The following is a 19668-nucleotide window of genomic DNA, read 5'->3' on the forward strand; positions in this document are numbered from 1 at the left end:
CATATGGGTATTTTGAGCACTTCAACAATATGACAAAAGTCTAAAATCGTTAACATTTTGAGTAATTTAGAATTCATATCGACAGCCAAACTGTTGCAAATGCAATTCTTACACAAGTGACTAGCAGATGAAAGATAATCAAGGCAGTGCATGATTTTACATTACAGACGTCATCCATCAATAATCAATAGACACTTTAATTTGTTGACATGAAATATTTTGTAATAATCCCTGTAGCACAGTTTTTATGGTAGCTTTTTAATAATGTATACTTCGCTACAAATGGAACTGATGTAAGAAAATGAAACGCCCACAGCCGTCCTTATGATCTTATTTATTGTGTAGTTACCAGTTTCGATCCTTCTATGCGCCATCTTCAGGCCTTAGTTGATGTTGAAGGGGTTATCACGACCCATATATAAACTGCATCACTGGCCAAAATAACTTGTTTATGCATATATCTGTAACTATGGTGTCAGCACTCCAACCGTCATCTGCAGTTACCGATGTTTGTGCAACCCAGTTATGTTGGACATTGATTCAGTGTATATATGATCGTGACAAGTCCTTGAGCATCAACAACGGCCTGAAGATGGCGCACTGAAGTGCCGAAACTGGTAGCTACACAATAAACAAGATCATAAGGACCGCTGTAGGCCTTTCATTTTCTCACAGTAGTGAACGGCCGTGGCCCCCAAGACCTCTAGTCAAAGGGATGGACATAAAAAAAAGGCACTGTTCTTTGCTTATTCCAAGTAGTCGTCACTAAAATAAGAAGTGTCTATTACATGACGACATTTTCCTAAGGCCAGCCGCACTTGATAAAATAAAAATGAATGCATTCAAGCACTTCACAGTAATTACTAGTTTTATATGAACTGAATTGAGATGGAGTAGGAAGTGTGGTGGCCGTTGTTCTGCATTTGGAGCTCTGTAGCAGGCATAACTGATCAAATTCGTAAGACATGCTGACGCAAACTGACAGTGCTCAAATGGCTAAAGCTTAACAATGCTGTTCTGCTGATGTGGTAGCCGTTGTTCTGCACATTGTGCTGTGTAGCTGGCATAAGTGATCAAATTCGTAAGACATGCTGATGCAAACTGACAGAGCACAAATAGCGGCAGTTTAACACTTCTCCGCTGGTAAACATGAAATGATAAAGAGAAATCGGAAATTATGTTGTCCGACAGCTTTATGAAAAATGCTTTCCCGTGACAATTTTTTTTAATTTTTTATTTTTTATTCATTTTTTTTTTATCGAGAGACCGAATCGCATCCATAAGGAATCCGAATTACATAAAATCTTTATATCGTCCATCCAAAGTTAGAGGCGTTGGTATGTCCTGCCCAAGAAACCAAGAAAAGAAGACGTTTCGGATGTGACACTGAAAATTATTCTCTCCCATTCTGACAGATTTCGCTATGTCAGTTACAATATATATGCAATTAAACAGTCCATATTTAAATTTTATCATAATTTTATCGTGATTTGCCTTGATATTCCTCAAGACAGATGTAGAGCTACCGAAACAGTAACCCACCGATACTTGTCACTGGCATTGTTGTATACGAATGTGTCACAGCATTCATTGACTATACAAGCGGCACTCCGTGCCGGTCGCGGTGGCCGAGTGGTTCTAGGCGCTTCACTCCGGAACCGCTGGACTGCTACGGTCGCAGGTTCGAATCATGCCCCGGGCATGGATGTGTGTGATGTCCTTAGGTTAGTTAGGTTTAAGTAGTTCCTAAGTTCTAGGTGACTGATGACTTAAGATGTTAAGTCCCATAGTGCTCAGAGCCATTTGAACTATTTTTGACACTCCGTCTTTTTTTTCGCTCGAATTTGAGAAAGCATTGTTGGCATGCAGCTCTTGCACGAAACCTGAATGATTGGTTCCATACATAGCATTTTACAGTGTAACAAGAAGCTGCGTCAACACATCAGCCATGAATTTTTCCACAGTATTACCTAATTGTAATATCTCCTCTACACCTTTACTTGAGGTAAACTCCGTAATTTTCCTTTTCTTTATAGGTTCCTGAAGCTGTTTAACTAGGTCGAAGAACCCTGGAAATAGGTAATGTTCATCTCACCCGTAATTCAGTGGGTCCATTCTCGTAGATCTCCCTCTCCCTCGGTAATGGTACACTGACTCTCACGCGCAGTTCTAAATCTTTCGAGTAGTTTTTCTTTCACTTTTCTGCGAGTTTCATTTTGGTGCATGTTTTGTACTGCGTATAAATCAGTCTTCCATGTATTTAACGCACGTTCAAATTATACGAAACGAAACCAGCTGTGCAGAGAGCTTAACTTTAAGCATTGAGATGAGAGCCTTTTCTTTGTCAATGAAAGCTATTATTCTTCATGTTTTCTTTAGTCTAGAAAGGTGCTGTATTTTTACTCTGGACTTTCAGTGCCACAACAATCATCGCTGAACCACAGTTACAGAATTGTCAGAATTATTTGCTGTTTCTTCTAATATTTCCACAATTTCTAATGAAATGTCGACGTCATTCAAATGAATGTCCAAGAAATTAACTAATAAATAATACGTAAGTAGGTTTTCAACAGAATACAGTGATTTTGACTGTATATCACGTTCTTTATATATCGTCTTTGCGAGATTGAAAACATTAATTGGATTCCACATTACTATGAACTCTGAAATCTATACAAGGATTTATGCTACCAGCAAGCATATAAGATGAAATTACAAAGAAATAATTCAGTTTTATATCCGTTGTTATTTTACAGATACTACAGAGGTAACTCGTAATTTTTATAGATATTAAATGTCTTCCAAATGCGAGGAATTAGTAACTGTGAACAACTGTGTCAGAGAAAACTATCAACGGAACCTGAAATTCGCTTCACAAATTACGATCACGTTGTGCCGTGTTTACCGATGTGCCGTCTACCAAAGGTATTGTGTTGTGCATGTGGTGTCTGCTACAATTACGGTAGTACTGTACATTTGTCCAACCACCCGAAAAGCCACGAATTTGGCACTTTCCAACTTTTTAAAAAATACTTGCAGTGTCTCTTAGCAGCTATAATTCTGAAACTGTGTTTATGTTGGTGTAATCTTCATGTATAAAAAATGTCAGAGCAGTTTTGACATGTTGGATAGGACTGGTCCCTTGTCAGCTCAAGTGATAACCACATTTTTATTTACAAGGTTGCTCGTAGCGCCCTGCCTGAGAGCAGTGACAATGGAAAATGCTACAAACGGCCTCTGGAAAACGGGACGCTTCCCGTGTAACAGGAACATACTTAGATACAATGTCTTTGCAGTACAGCTGGACTTCAAGATACAAACAAAAAATACATGCGAATCCAAACGATATCCTGCGACCTCACAAAATAAGCAAGCCAACATTAGCAGCCAAGTTCAGTAATGTTGGGAACCGACTGGTTTGGTGAGTTGGCAATTACGAGCCACCCGTGCACCATTTTATGCTCATTTGTATAGTTTATACACTAATGGCCTTCAAAATTGCTACACCATGAAGATGACGTGCTACAGACGCGAAATTTAACCGACAGGAAGATGATGCTGTGATATGCTAATGATTAGCTTTTCAGAACATTCACACAAGGTTGGCGCCGGTGGCGACACCTACAACGTGCTGACATGAGGAACGTTTCCAACCGATTTCTCATACACAAACAGCAGTTGACCAGCGTTGCCGGGTAAAACGTTGTTGTGATGCCTCGTGTAAGGAGGGGAAATGCGTACCATCACGTTTCCGACTTTGATAAAGGTCAAATTGTAGCCTATCGCGATTGCGGTTTATCGTATCGCGACATTGCTGTTCGCGATGGTCGAGATCCAATGACTGTTAGCAGAATATGGAATCGTTGGGTTCAGGAGGGTAATACGGAACGCCGTGCTGGATCCCAACGGCCTCGTATCACTAGCAGTCGAGATGACAGGCATCTTATCCGCATGGCCGCAACGGATCGTGCAGCCACGTCTCGATCCCTGAGTCAACAGATGGGGACGTTTGCAAGACAACAACCATATGCATGAACAGTCACAATACTCCAGTCACTAATTTTGATGAACTGTGGTATCGTGTTGAAGCTACATGGGCAGCTGTACCTGTCCACGCCATCCAAGCTCTGTTTGATTCAATGCCCAGGCGTATCAAGGCCGTTATTACGGCCAGAGGTGGCTGTTCTGGGTACCGATTTCTCGGGATCTATGCACCCAAATTGCGTGAAAAGGTAATCACATGTCAGTTCTAGTATAATATATTTGTCCAATGAATACCTGTTTATCATCTGCATTTCTTCTTGGTGTAGCAAAATTAATGGCCAGTAGGGTAATTCGAAACATGCAATCTAAATTTCTAGTCACGAAGTCCAGCTACGGCTTTTGTGTAATGCAAAACATTCCGTTGCATTATACATTACAATCAAGATTTTCAGATATACGACTCTGCAGCTGACTGCAAGAAAAAATCATAATAGTGGGTAACACAGGCGCTATGCCAAGTAGGAGGTTTGATATTAATGAACGTTGATATTTCCATGACACATACTTCTTTATTGTACTACTACTGTATTCACTAAGATAAATCAAATTTCAATAATTTTCTTTCAAATTAACTATTCCTTTCGAGAGAACATTACACATGGGTTTACTCCAAAAAATAAACGAAATCCGTGCTGCTGTAACCGAATCGCCAACGCTCAGTGCCTTTAGCATTGACGATAAGAAAATGAATTGTGGTTAAAGTAAAATGATCAGAAAGAATGAAATCGAATCGCAGTAGTTAGCAAAATTTGGAAAAAAATGTTATGAATTCAGTTAATGAGTAAAGAAAATTAACAGTCCATAGCTCAGTACATGAGCAAAATTACTGATTCTGTAATTACTTACTTGTATTACTGGTAAACACATAAGAATACTTGGAATGTTATCAGGCGAAAATAGGACACAATTGTTCAATATCACGTTAGCACAGCTCCAAATAGGTATGTCATAATGGTGAAATACTTTCCAGCATGGAAACAATTTAGTAATGAACATAGAACAGAAAAAATTTATTACCTGTGGAACGTTACGTAAAATGCAAAACTCGTGATGTCCACTCCCTGTAATGCTATTGTCGTTACTTTTGCGCAAAAGGCATGTATATTTATTCATTGCCAAATTCTCTCAATTAAACTGGAAAACGATGTGATGATAACAGCCGTGTTCAATGATCACTTTCGTATAATTCAAATTTACGTAATCTACAAATCTAATTTTCAACTGCAAAAGTATGTCAAAATTCGAACAATGCTTTTACTGACTTGCTGCTCTCAAATAACAGCATCTTTCGCTATTATTCACTAACAGTAACCGAAAATCACTTTGTACAGTTACTACCATTATTTGCTCAAGACTTAAATGCTTTTGACTGATTACAGTTGCGTAAAATAAAAACTTATTTATCATTGAAAAATTCGCAAAAGTATCTTTTGCTGAAGTTTACTTTGTTAAGTACTGCTTTTGAGATTACTGTTCAAATTACTAGGCGTAAATACTTTGGTTAATTACTATGTTGCAAACTACTAAGACTTTAATTACTGTTACCCTTTCAGCATAGCAGAACGTTACTTACTGCTAAGTTATTTTATCTGACCCAATTCTTTTAGAGAGAAACATTGCAATTGCTTCTCATTTATTAGGACTTTCTCAGGTTAATAATAATGGGTGGGATGGAACTTTGTCTTAGGTAGACACTTTGAAATATCTGTCTGATATTCAGTCACAAAATGAGCTACACAAGCCTGATACAATAATTACTTACATCTCCATGTTGAGTCGCCGTCAGTGCATGTTAAGGCATTGTTCGTTGCCAGTATGTGGCACAGGCTCCTCTTCTTGCAGTTCCAGTAATTAAAATTGGTTCCACGATACTCTTCATGTTAGCTACTACGAGTATCCATTTGCAGTGATTGTCCCGTGCCCACATAATGCCTTGTACTGGACCTGGCCACACCAAACTTCCGCCGAGGCATTACATATTTTAGCACCGCTGCCTTACTACTACGTCGTAACACATACGTCGTATCTCTATTCTCTCCACCGTTCCCCGTACGCGACTCGACTCGACTTGAGTGTTGACATATCAACACCGCTTTACACTGTACTGCCGGCGAGTTCGCACGCCCAGCGATAATGTGATAGCAGCTTCGACAGCAATGCATAACCCCGACTACGCCAGAGCGTCTAAATACGACTAGTTTACATTTAACATTCATTTTATTGTACAATAGAAAAACAGCATAACATTTCACAAGAAAGGTATTAACACAACACATCGTAACAGCAAAACTGAAAAGAAACAATTAGTAATCCACAGGGTTAATATGTAACAACACGAAACATAATTACTTTGGGGAAAACCCAGACCCTCAAACGCTGCCATACAGCTACAACGTAACGACTCATCTCTATTCTTATTTGCACATTCGAGGCTGAAACATCTCAGCGTTTCCAACAGATAAAAGTAAGTGTTACAATGTATATACAAAACAATATGCAGTAATTATACTCAATTACAGAAAATCAAAACGATCTATAAGTAAAATCGTTACAATTTCCGGTGCGTGTTGCGTTCCCAGTGCTGCGAGCTGTACACAACTGAAGCTTTACGAGCTTATCAAGACATACGAACAGGCATGATTGTCGACTGTACCTATCTTCACTTAAAGTGTTCAGTAACGTCAAAAAAAAAGATCTCTCTTCAGATATCTTCAGTTCGAAGCTGATCCTGTGTTGGGTAGTTCTAGGCTGACCTCGGTATCTGCATTTGTGGACTGCAATTTTAGAATTTTCTTCCTCAGTCTCATCTACACAGTGTAACGCACTGCAACTACCAGTGTTCTACCTCATCTTTGTTCCTTATCGTGTCTGGCGTTCCACATCTTCGTTATAGTTGTGGGCCTCAGTCCGAAGATTGGTTTGATGTAGCTCTTAAGGATAATTTTCTTGTGCAAGCCACTTCGCCTCTGCAGAATGACTCCAACTCCCTCCACAAATTTATTTTCCCCCAGTTCTGTTTAGTATTTCTTCGTTAGCTGTTCGACTTTCTCGTGTAATCTTGAGAATCCTTCCGGAGCGTAATATTTCAACAGCTTCTATCGTCTTTACTTATGAGCTGTTTGCCACTTAATGTGTGAATTCCTTACAAGGGTACACTCCCGAAAAATACCTTAATACAAACCTTCTCAACACATTTACATTCGACGTTTACCTTTTTTTTTTTGGAAATGTTTTCTTGCTGCTGGTAATTTATTTCAGCAATGTTCACTTCTTTGGCGTCCGATTATTTCTAGTGTCTCATTTTCTATTCTAATTCCCTGAACATCACATTATTTGATTCGACTACATTGCGTTACGTAATATCTTATCAAGACACCGTTGATACTGTTCAATTCAAATATTTTGCTGTCTATGGTACAATTACAATGTCACTGGCACTCTTCAAAGTTTTTATGTTTGCCCATGTTATCCGAGAAGCAATGAGATTTTTCCTGAGAAGCTGTAAGCACATGCCTCTGAGATGGCGCCACACATGTAGAAGAGTCTGCGGTGTCAAGTCCTGCATCTGAAACAAAGACACAAAGTAAAACAAGGTGAGAACAGCAGTGAAGAAAGGGTTACCAATTCTAGTAAATGGAACATTGCATCACGTTGCGTAACGTTCAGAATGTAGCTTTTACACATCTTAAAGTACATTCTAGTGCCGACTAATGTTTTGCTTAGTTCTTAGTTAACTATAAAATATTTGACTGATATTATTAAAACTAAAGAGGTAAACACGCAATTTTTTTTTTTACTTATTTTCCTCTCTGCAAATTAAAATAAAGCATTTTAGCTAGGCGAACAACAGAGAGTCACAATAGTGAATTGGAAGTAGGATTGGAAATCTTTGACAGTTGTGCAAGCATGATGCAACTTTGAGCATAGCACTCATGTAACACCAAAACTTTCAGGGGCTGACGTCATTACACTTAGCAACTTACTGTGTCACTAGTGCACAAGGATCAGAAATACTAGCGATTTTGTTAACAGACGATAATGATGATACTGGTATCAACGCATTCACAAGGAGTCTACAGAAGCTGCTTCATCAAGTGGGCCCTTAGTACCTTCGGAAATCGTACCGGCAGACTGTTTCTGCAGTACAGCATTTCTTGAAATGTTTTTGGATTGGCATAGTGAGAGGGTAGAAGTGTTTCAGAAAATGTTTCTATCATATGAGGCCATGATCCGCATGGCGCTTTTGTAAAAGGATCGTTACTATTATTTGTAGTGAATAAATAAATCCCCAGATTTGTGTTGAAACATGAAAAAGTCCCAGAGTAATAACGTTATGCGATATCAAGGAACTTTTTATTAAAAAACAAACAATGGGAATAGATATCTGCAAGTGCTATAAGAGCGTTTATGTGGGGCTAGTAACTTGTCAGCGAGACAGTAGTGCAAAACCTGCAACTATTAGCAGATGAGGACCGCAGGTTCCTGCGTCCCTGGAATGGCAGACGAGGACCACATGAATGAATCTCATGCATAAACCTAAATGCGGTATGATACCGAACCCACTTCGGTGTTTTTAAGCGCAAATGCCCTCCCGTCCTCACAACCACTTCGTAGTGTTGTGCCCTCTGCAGTATTACTTGAATCTAATGTTAGGAATTCTTATATTTGTAACTGCAGAGGAGAACTGACAGAAATGAAATTCTTCCTCAGTGTAATAACTAAGGATACAACGTGAACCAATAATGACCCTTGAAAGAAGATGTTAAATATTCATGTGCACGAAAATCAACAACCTGGAATACCTTCCAACGTTGAGAGAATATGAAACTTCCTGGCAGATTAAAACTGTGTGCCGGACCGAGACTCGAACTCGGGACCTTTGTCTTTCGCGGGCATGTGCTCTATCAGTTGATCTACCCAAGCACGACTCACACCCCGTCCTCACAGCTTTACTTCTGTTAGTATTTCGTCTCATACCTTCCAAGCTTCACAGAAGCTCTCCTGCGAACCTTGCAGAACTAGCACTCCCGGAAGAAAGGATATTGTGGAGCTACGTCTTAGCCACAGCCTGGGGGATGTTTCCGGAATGAGCTTTTCACTCTGCAGCGGAGCGCACACTCCGCTGCAGAGCGAAAATCTCATTCTTGAGAGAATATCGTCGAAAGTATGGAAATGATAAGACATTTAGAATTTCAGTTTTCTGTTGTGATCTTCGTTACCTGTAGACGTCAAGTTCTCGTTTGAATAACTGTTCATTTACCTTGGGGGGTGTATAGAAAACTTACAGTAATTTGATATGTAACAGAACTTGGCTGGTGTTTGAGTATCCAAAGGAAGCGTTCTGATGCACGCTATACTTGTGCTTGATAAAATTTCCTGTATTGTACTTAAATGACACAGGGAAAAGACAGGAGAAAATCGCAATGAAAATTAAGGTTAGAGGTACACATTAGCAACTGTGCGGGTGGTAGACGGACCAAGAAAGTAGTGACGCTCCCACTGCTTGAAGGAAGGATATCCCTTCAGAATAATTCCAACTGTCGACATAATAAAGCAGCTTCTGTGGACTCCTTATTGATGGGTTGTTAACAGAATCTAGCGGAATCCAGAAGACAGGAAAACACCGTGACTGCAGCCTATTGCCGGCCGGGGTGGCCGAGCGGTCGCAGGTTCGAATCCTGCCTTGGGCATGGATATATGTGATAGGTTAGTTAGGTTTAACTAGTTCTAAGTTCTAGGGGACTGATGACCGCAGAAGTTAAGTCCCATAGTGCTCAGAGCCATTTGAACCATTTGCAGCCTATTGGAACATAAGTGGAAGACACACGAGAAGATGCACGGACACTGTGCATACGTATACCTGAAGAACGTCAACCATATAAAAGTCCAGAGCAAACCTTTATCCACCATTTCATTCCAAATGCTTTATAACGATGGTGGTACTGATGATGATTCGAAGCATGCATAATTCGCGAAGGCAGTAGTCTACAGAAAGTATTTATATGAAAAAAATGCAAGTCTCTGAAAACGCCATAAAAGCAAGGTCCCAGAAGCTGATTACTGGGCTAAACATGGACAGAAGCAAATAAGTTCCCTTATCAAACTACTCTGAGGTCACTAAACTCATGGGGTACCTCCTAATACTGTATTGGGCTTCATTTTGCCCAGCGTAGTGCCGAAAATCGATGTGGCATGAACTCAACAAGTCGCTGGCAGTCCCCTGTAGAAATAGTGAGGCAATCTCCATCTATAGCCATCCTTTTTTTTTTACTGCCTTTATCCCGCATTGTGTGCGGGGTCGGCAGGGTTAAGTACGGAATTGGCATGGTTAATTTTAAGGGGTGCCCGGACGCCCTTCCTGCCGCCACTCCATACCCACCAGGAGGGAATTAGTGTACCCCAGCTGTCAGCAGCTAGTGTAAATAGTGAAATAAAGTGAATGTGTTTCAGATGTCTGCGAGTCGTGTAACTGAGGCGAGACGCGGGGACCAGCCCGGTATTCACCTAGTAGGATGTGGAAAATCTCCTAAAAGCCACATCCAGGCTGGCCGGCACACCGGCCGTCGTCGTTAATCCGCCGGGCGGATTCGATCTGGGGCCGCCGCGCCTACCCGGGTCCAGGAAGCAGCGCATTAGCACTCTCAGCTACCCTGGCAGGTTAAGTGACCTCTCGATTATGTTCCATAAATGCTCGAGGAGTTTCATGTCAGATGATCCGGGTGGCCAAATGACTCGAACTATCCATAATGTTCTTCAAACCAGTCCAGAAAAGTTGTGGCCTGGTGATATCGTTGCTTGTGAACGTTAAGTCCGTGATCACCTACGGTTTTCAAGTAGACGGATATAACCATTTCTAGTCAATGATCGGTTCAGTTGGACCATGTAAGCACAACCCACACCATTATGGGACCACCACCAGTTTGCACAGTGCCTTGTTGATAACTTGGACCCATGGCTTAGTAGGGTCTGCACAACACTCGAATCCTACTATCAGCTCCTACCAACGGAAACTGGGACTCATCGCACCACGCCACAGTTTTCCAGTCGTCTGGTCATGAGCCGAGGCGAGGTGTTGCAGGTGATATCCTGTTTCTACCAAAGACGCTCACGTCGGTCGTCTGCTGCCATAACCCAATAACGTCGAATTTCGCCGCACTGCCCTAATGGATATCTTCGTGGGACGTCCCACATTGATTTCTGCCGTTATTTCACGCAGTATTGCTTGTCCGTTAGCACTGACAACTCTACGCAAACGCAGCTGCTCTCGGTCGTTAAGTGAAGGCCGTCGGTCACTGTGTTTTCCATGGTGAGAGGTAAATGCCTAAAATTTGGTATTCTCGGCACACTCTTGACGCTGTGGATCTCAGAATATTGATTTCCCTAATGATTTCCGACAGGGAAGCGCCATGCGTCTAGCTCCAAGTCCCACTCCGCGTTAAGAGTCTATCGTGCGACCATAATTACTTCGGAAACCTTTTCACTGTGTACAGAAAACAGCTCCGTCAATGGAGTGTTCTTTCACACTACTGCCATCTGTTTATGGACATGTCGCTATCCCAGGACTTTTGCCACCTCAGTGTAATTGTAAGTTTACGGAGAAGAGACAAAAGGAGAATGACATCACTGACACATCAGACACGAAAGTATCTGCAAGAGTAACCATCTGAGGGCAATGTGAAGAACGTTATTATGGTGTTACTTACAACGGAATTCGTGAACAGCTATTTTTGTCACAGAAAAAAGTCGTCTATTTCGGTTCTTAGCTCGAAAACTGTAGGTTATAACTTTTATAAAATCAACATAGTTTTGTGTGTCCTGTAAGTGTTATCGAGTCAACAGCCAACTGGCGGGTGGCGACCGTGGCAAATTCTGGCTTTGTGGACTCAGATTAGAGTACATGTTTCGAATTCATGGAAACATTTTTACTCGTGTAAATAAATTTATAAGTAGTTTCATTTATCTGATGAAGAATAAATCATTAATAGTAAAAATTTCACGTTTTTATTTCTTTGATATTTAATATTTACTTCAACTATTACACACTTTATTGGTGTTTAGAACCTTCTTACTACAATTACAAGGATATTTTTGCAAAGATAAAAAGCAGAATCGTGAAGCATTACACATACATGTAAAAATTTCGGCACGACCTCAAAACATATCGCCAATTAGATTTCTTGGCACCATTAAAAAAAAGTAAGAGCAGAATACCAACATTATTACTGTTGTCAATTCATACAACTTATGAATGCATCTAAAACAAACGTAGAAAGAGACGGAATGAAGGAGAAGAAATAACATTGTATTACACAGGGAAGAACTATTTAATGACAAACAAAAAAGAAGATAATTCACTATTTGAATAAAACAGAAGAATTTGTTTCAATACTGCCCTTCCACATCGAAGAATATTTTTTATAGAAATTCACTTTTTCAAAGAAATAATCAACATTCATTGTTATATTGGTATTAATTTTGTGTCAAACGAGTTGTAAATGTAATCAAAATTCAGATTTTCATTTCATTAGCAATTAATACTTTTTTCAGTACTTCTGTACTACAATAACTGTAATAAACATGATCTACACACTAACTTAACTTCTACCTAACACGTTCTGAATGTATCAAACATTCAACGAAAACTTGTCCCAAAAACGGAAGAAATATGAAATGCAATAACTGGATGATACTATCTGCGTTGTAAATTCTTCCACATCAAACAAATAAAATTATTCGATTATTTAAAAATAATCATTTTTGTGGAAAAATCTTTCCTATGGATCGGGAAAAAATGAATCAATTAACCTGGAATGTGACGCCTTTATGAGTCTAACAAAGGATCAGCTCGCCAATATATTTGTTCTTGGCATTAGAACTTACGGACAAATCTTGTATGTCGTTTTTCTCAAAAACCAGGGAGTGTCGAAGTGAAAGCCTAAATAATTGTCTCGCTCTCTCTCCTCCTCTCTCTCTCTCTCTTCAAAAATTCAAATGGCTCTGAGCACTATGGGACTCAACATCTTAGGTCATAAGTCCCCTAGAACTTAGAACTACTTAAACCTAACTAACCTAAGGACATCACACACACCCATGCCCGAGGCAGGATTCGAACCTGCGACCGTAGCAGTCCCGCGGTTCTGGACTGCAGCGCCAGAACCGCATGGCCACCGCGGCCGGCCTCTCTCTCTCTCTCTCTCTCTCTCACTCACTCACTCACTCTCACTCTCCCTCCCTCTCTCTATCTCTTTCCCAAATGATGTACACTTGTCTGAAATTTTATTAAGCTCTAAGACGTGTAATCAACGGCTTGGGTAGCTCAGTTGGTAGAGCACTTGCCCGCGAAAGGCAAAGGTCCTGAGTTCGAGTCTCGATGCGGCACACAGTTTTAATCCGCCAGGAAGTTTCAATTAACGGCTTGTCCTTGTACGAGAAGCAATGAAAACTATTTGATGGGAGCGAAACAAGACACAGGAGCTCTCCCGTCTCGAATTCCGTTGTTCGCAAGTGCTCGTCTTGCGTTATGATGTATATGTTACGTAAGTTAGGAAATGTTCTTAGGCTGAGTATTAGGGTTATTAAACCGTCAGCATTCGTGACTGAATGGTTCTAGGCACTATGAGAGGGAAACACTTAGAGGAGCTTCTAAAAATACTCTCTCGTTTCACTAATACTGAGTTGGAAATCTGTAGCTCTGTATTGTGACACGTCAGTGAGTAGTATAACCAAGTAATACCGCCTGCGTTCCCCAAGCATTATCTCTGAAACATCTAATGTACTGAGAGACGAATTACTGGCGTAACAAGACAAGGGAAGGAAATCATCCATGACGTTGTTCAAAGATGTGATTCAGGGAAAGAAGGGAGACAATAAATCAGCTTTCAGATGGAGATTTCAACCCACCTCTTCCCAAACACACAACCTGTGTGTCTTAAGCAGTACTCAGTCTTGCCAATGCCATAGGAAAAATTGCATAAGGGGTCACCACACCTCGTCGGCTTCAAAGGTTCCGCGTGAACAAGTTATGGATTTACAACTGCTGGGAATGGTTGACCATTGTGAATTCTGTATTTTGTAAAATAGCAGCTAATATGGGACGTAATGCTGTTCAATGAAAGGTACATCACAGAACACCGAGAGAACACTGAACTTGATGTCAGTAAGGCATGGCACAGAACAACAACGAGCTCGAAAAGGTACCCTTGGTTCAGCGCATTCCTGCACATGGTGGTCGTTCACATGTTGCAAAGTATAATCACAACTTGTTCTTTGCATGACTTGTTCTCGCTTCATGACCTGCGTGTTAAACTGACATGCCACCTGGAAAACATGTCTGGGATTTTGCCTATCGGTGACAAGCTCGCAAGCTCCGCTAGTAGACTGTACAGGAATTATCCGACGGAAATCGGCAGGTCTGATGTACATGCACAGTTTCAGAAAAATTGGTTGATTGATTCAGGAGAAAGACTTTCACAAACTGAGCAAGTCAGTCGAGCAAGTCAAGTCACTGCGAGTAGTTATTCGGCTTGGCATTGACAGAATCGATGATGTCCTCCTGAAGGATATCATGCCAAATTCTGTCCAACTGGCGCTTTAGATGATCAAAATCCCGAGCTGGTTGTATGGCCCTGTGCATAATGCTCCAAATGTTCTCAGTTGGGGAGACATCCGGCGACGCTGCTGGCCGAAGTAGGATATGGCAAGCAATAAAATCTCTCGCCGTGTGCGGACGGGCATTATCTTGTTGAAATGTAAGCACAGGATTGCATGCCATGAAGGACAACGAAACGGGGCCTAGAACATCGTCGCCATACCGCTGTGCCTGAGGATGTCGCGAGTGGCAACCAAAGGCTTTCTACTATGTAATAAAATGGTACCCCAGACCATCACTCCCGATTATCGGGCCGTGTGGAGGGTGACAACGAGGTTGGTATCCCGCCACCAACTGGCGCGTCACATGATATGTCTTCGGCCTGAATCCCATTGACTGGAGCAGAATCTTCTTCCGTGATGCGTCCGGCTTCCAACTGAGCCCGATGACAGCGACGACGTGTCTGGACATGTCATGGAGAGCAGCAGAGTGTGAACTTGACTGTTGCTTGCCATGCGGCCCGACAACGAGGACTGACGGTCTGGGGTGCCCTTTATTCTCATAGCAGGACCCCTTTGATTGTCATCCGCGGACCTTTTACAGCACAGCGGTACGTTTACGATATTCTACTCTCCGTTTAGTTGCCCAACATGGCAAGCCATCTTGGGCTTACATTACAACAAGAAAGATAACGCCAGCCTGCACACGGGAAGAGTTTCCACTGCTTAAATTTCGTGCTTGCAAATCCTACCATGGCAAGCAAGGTCTCCAGATCCCTCACCAACTGCGAACGTTTGGAGCAACACGGGCAGGGCCCTATAACCATCTTGGGATTTGGACGATTGGACAGAGTTTGACATGATACCTTCTCTCAGGAGGACATCCGGCAACTGTATCAGTCATTGCCAAGCCGAGTAACTGCTTGTCTAAGGGGCAGAGGTGGACCAACGCGTTACTGACCTGCACAATTTGTGAATCTCTTTCTCTTGAATAAATCATCCAATTTTTATGAAATTGTAATCATTTTTTTTTCTGTATAAGTACATCACATCTCCTGATTTCAGTCCCACATGGACAGTTCCTTCGTCGTGTGTCTTTTTTGCTTTTTTTGTGTAAGAGTGTAGTTAATGTCAGTATTTTTGTATTCTTAACTGTCAGCACCTGCCTTCTTTTGTACTGAATTATTACACTGATCAGCCATTACATTATGACCACCGACTTACTATCGATATAAACCCGGCCAGCCGAAAGCAGCGTCAACTAGCGAGGAATAACTGCTAGTCAGGCACAAGCACTGTTCCTGGAGGAGGGTGCTGCCCGTGTATAGAATGGAGAAGGCGCGCGACCTATCTGAGTTTTACCGAGGGCAGATTGTGATGTCCCAGAGGCTCGGCAAGACCATGTCGAAAACTGTACTACTTGTCGGGTGTTCGAGGAGTGCTGTGCTGAGTGTCTTCAACAAGACGAAGTCAAGTCGAAACCACGTCCAGACGTCGCGGGGTTGGGCGGCCACCCCTCATTATAGATGTCTGAGTCGTAGGCTGGGCAGATAGTTTACACAGGGAAGACGGAGAACTGCGGTGGAACTAACATTAGAGGTTAAAGCTGGGCAGAGTACGAGTCTGTCAAAACACACAGTGTACACTGCTAACGATGTGTCACCACAGCCGACGACCCATGCATGTGTCAATGTTATCAGCACGGTATCGGCAATTACGACTGAAGTAGACACGTGACTGTTGGCACTAGACGTTGGCGCAATGGCAGAGTATTATATGGCCTGATCAATCCCGATACCTTCTTCATCATGTCAATGGGAGGGCTTGAATCCGTCGTCTTCCAGGAGAACTGCTCCTTGACACCTGTGGGTTGGAGAGTAGCTGGTGGTCGCTCCATTATGCCCCGTGGAGCAATCACGTGAGCATCCATGGGTCCAGAGGAGCTCGTGCTAGGCACCATGATGGGGAAAGAGTATCTTGCAATGGATGCCGATCACGTACATCCATTCGTGACGATCATGTTTTCTCATAGCAGTGGCATTTTTCAACATAACACTGCGCCATGTCACAAACCACGAGTGTGATCGAGTGGTTCGAGGAACTCAGTGGCAAGTACCAGTTGATGTGCTAGCCTCCTAACTCGCCATATCTGAACCCGATCGAACACATCTGGGCTATGACGATGTGCCACAGCAGCTAACAGCTCATGCATGTTCCAATGTTATCGGTACAGCATCGGCAATTACGACTGAAGTGGACACAAGACCATTGGCACTAGACGTTAGCGAAAAGGCAGAGTATTATATGGCCTGATGAATCTCGACACCTTCTTGATTGTGTCGATGGGAGGGCGCGAATCCGTGATCTTCCACGAGAGCTGCTTCTTGACGCCTGTACTGCGGGGTGGAGAGTAGCTGGTGGTGGCTCCATTATGCTCTGTGGAGCATTCACGTGGGCATCCATGGGTCCAGTGGAGATCGTGCAAGGCAGCGTGACGGCCAAGGAGTATCGAACACTGGTTGCCAATCTCGTACATCCGTTCGTGACTATCATGTTTCCCCACGGCAGTAGCATTTTTCAACATAATATTGCGCCATGTCACAAGCCAGGAGTGTGACGGAGTGGTTCGAGGAACTCAGTGGCAAGTTCCAGTTGATGTGCTGAACCTGATCGAACACATCTGGTATGTGACTGAAGATGGATTCAGAGCTGATCGCCCCTTCCCCGGAATTTAACGGAATTAGGTGACTTGTGTGTGTAGACGTGGTGTCAACTCTCTCCAGCTACCTACCAAGGCCTCATTGCTTCCATGTCACGACGCGTCACCGCTGTTATACGTGCTACAGGTGGACATACCGGCTGTTAGGCAGCTGGTCATAATGTTCTGGCAAATCAGTGCACATTGTCCTTGAAGTGTAAGGATACTTTCCTGGTCTCATGGTCTCATATATGTCGCACACCAATTGGATAATTTTGTAATGGCTGATTCCCCTGAGTTTCTCAATAAATGTAACGGATTATCCTCTAGTCCCGGGACATTATTTCTATGGAGGTCTTCCTTTGTCACATTCTTCTCACAATATCACGTCTCCTATGTAATCTTCGTCTACTCCTTTTGCTCTTTCTATATTATTATCTTCGAGTCTCTTCCCCTTACACTGATCTTCCTCATATTCCTTCTAACTTTAAGCTTTACTTTTTTTGCTTAATACTGACTTGTAATATGTATTCTTGATATACATGCAACTGCATTTCTTTGCTCTCCCCCAATATCATTTTTAGACGTCTCTATTTCTTTGTCGCTGCTTTATTTGTTGCATCTTTATATCTTCTCCTTTTGTTCCTCCTACGAGACTTTATCTTCATACTTACTTGATCCTCCACTGCCCTCACTAATCTCTCAGAGATAACCATTCGCTTTCTATTGTGTTCCTTTTGCCTATTTCAGTCATTCCCTGATGTTCTCTCCGAAACTGAAGAAAATCTGGTTCTTTCAATTTCTCCAGGTCCCATATCCTTAATTCCCATCTTTTCGTAATTTCGTCGGTTTTAATCTATAGTTCATAACTAACAAAATGGTCGAAGTCCACATAATTACGTCGCTGGAAATTTTTCGTAGTTTAAAATTTGGTTTCGAAATTTCTGCCTTACCATTATATAAAGAATCTGAGGCCTTTCAATGTCCCCACATCTCTTCCACGCAAACAACCATGTTTCATGACTCTTAGAACCAAGCGATAATAAGATCATGCTCTGTGCAAAATTCTGCCAGGCGTTATCCTTTTCCATTATTTTGCCGCATTCCATGATCATCAACTCTTTTCAGTTCCCTTCCTTTTCCTACTATGAATTCAAGTTATACATTACAATCAAATTTTCGTCCTGCTTTATATCATATAGCCTTTCAATTTCTTCATCATTTGTGAAGCTAGTTGGCACGTAAACTAGTATTAATGTGGCGGGCGTTGGCTTCATGCCTGTCCTGGTTATGATAATGTATTCATCAGGCAGTTCATAGTAACTTACATATATTGAAATTTTCTTATTCATTATTATGCCTACTCGTGCATTACCCCCCCCCCCCTTCCCCTCGACCCTTCCCCGTTTGATTTTGTGTCGATAACCCGTACTACCTTGACCACAAGTCATATTTTGCTGCCAGCATACTTACGTATTGTCCCTACATCTAACCTCCCTTTTTAAATTCTCTCTCCTATCTATACGAGTAAGGGATCTAACATTCCATGTTCCGATGCACTGAATGCCAGTCTCGTTTTTCCTGATTAAATCCTCTGAGCAGTCCCTGCCCGGAGATCCAAATGGGGAACTACTTCACCTCCGGAAAATTTTACCCGAAAGATGCCATGATTATTAAGCCATAAGGGAAAAAAATATAACAGCTCTTGTTTCATCTCGTTTTCATCTTCTCGCAGTACCAGCACAGCAAGGCCACGCTGGTTAATGTTACAAGGTGATATCAATCAGTCATCCAGAATGTTGACCCCGCAAGTCTTGAAAAGGCCGCTTCCCAACTTCAGGAACCACCTATCTGTCTGGTCTCTTCACAGAAAGCTCTCCGTTGTGGTTGCATCTACGGGACGGCTACCTGTATCACTGATGCATGCAAACTACCCCATCGCAGGGGAGTGTCGTAGGACCATTGCTATTCACAAAATATATATATATATATATATATATATATATATATATATATATATATATATATGACCTTGTGGATAACATCGGAAGTTCAATGAGGCTTTATGCGGATGATGCTGTAGCATACCGAGAGGTTCTTACAATTGAAAACTGTACTGAAATGCAGGAGGATTTGCAACGAATTGACGCATGGTGCAGGGAATGGCAATTGAATCTTAATGTAGACACTTGTAATGTGCTGCGAATACATAGAAAGAAAGATCCTTTATCATTTAGCTTCAATATAGCAGGTCAGCAACTGAAAGCAGTTAATTAAATTATCTGGGACTAGGCATTAGGAGTGATCTAAAATGGAATCACCATATAAAATTAATCGTC

General features: G+C 41.8%; 1 long non-coding RNA gene across 1 annotated transcript in view; it reads right to left on the minus strand.

The window, feature by feature from the left end:
* Positions 1 to 6242: 6242 nt before the first annotated feature.
* LOC124776528 overlaps positions 6243 to 19668 on the minus strand; it is a 44776-nt gene continuing 31350 nt past the window's right edge. Inside the window, exon 2 of the long non-coding RNA XR_007015631.1 lies at positions 6243 to 7609. This is a non-coding gene — a long non-coding RNA (uncharacterized LOC124776528). The remainder of the gene's footprint in view (positions 7610 to 19668) is intronic.

Source organism: Schistocerca piceifrons, chromosome 2 (assembly GCF_021461385.2).
Source record: "Schistocerca piceifrons isolate TAMUIC-IGC-003096 chromosome 2, iqSchPice1.1, whole genome shotgun sequence".
Taxonomy (NCBI): domain Eukaryota; kingdom Metazoa; phylum Arthropoda; class Insecta; order Orthoptera; family Acrididae; genus Schistocerca; species Schistocerca piceifrons.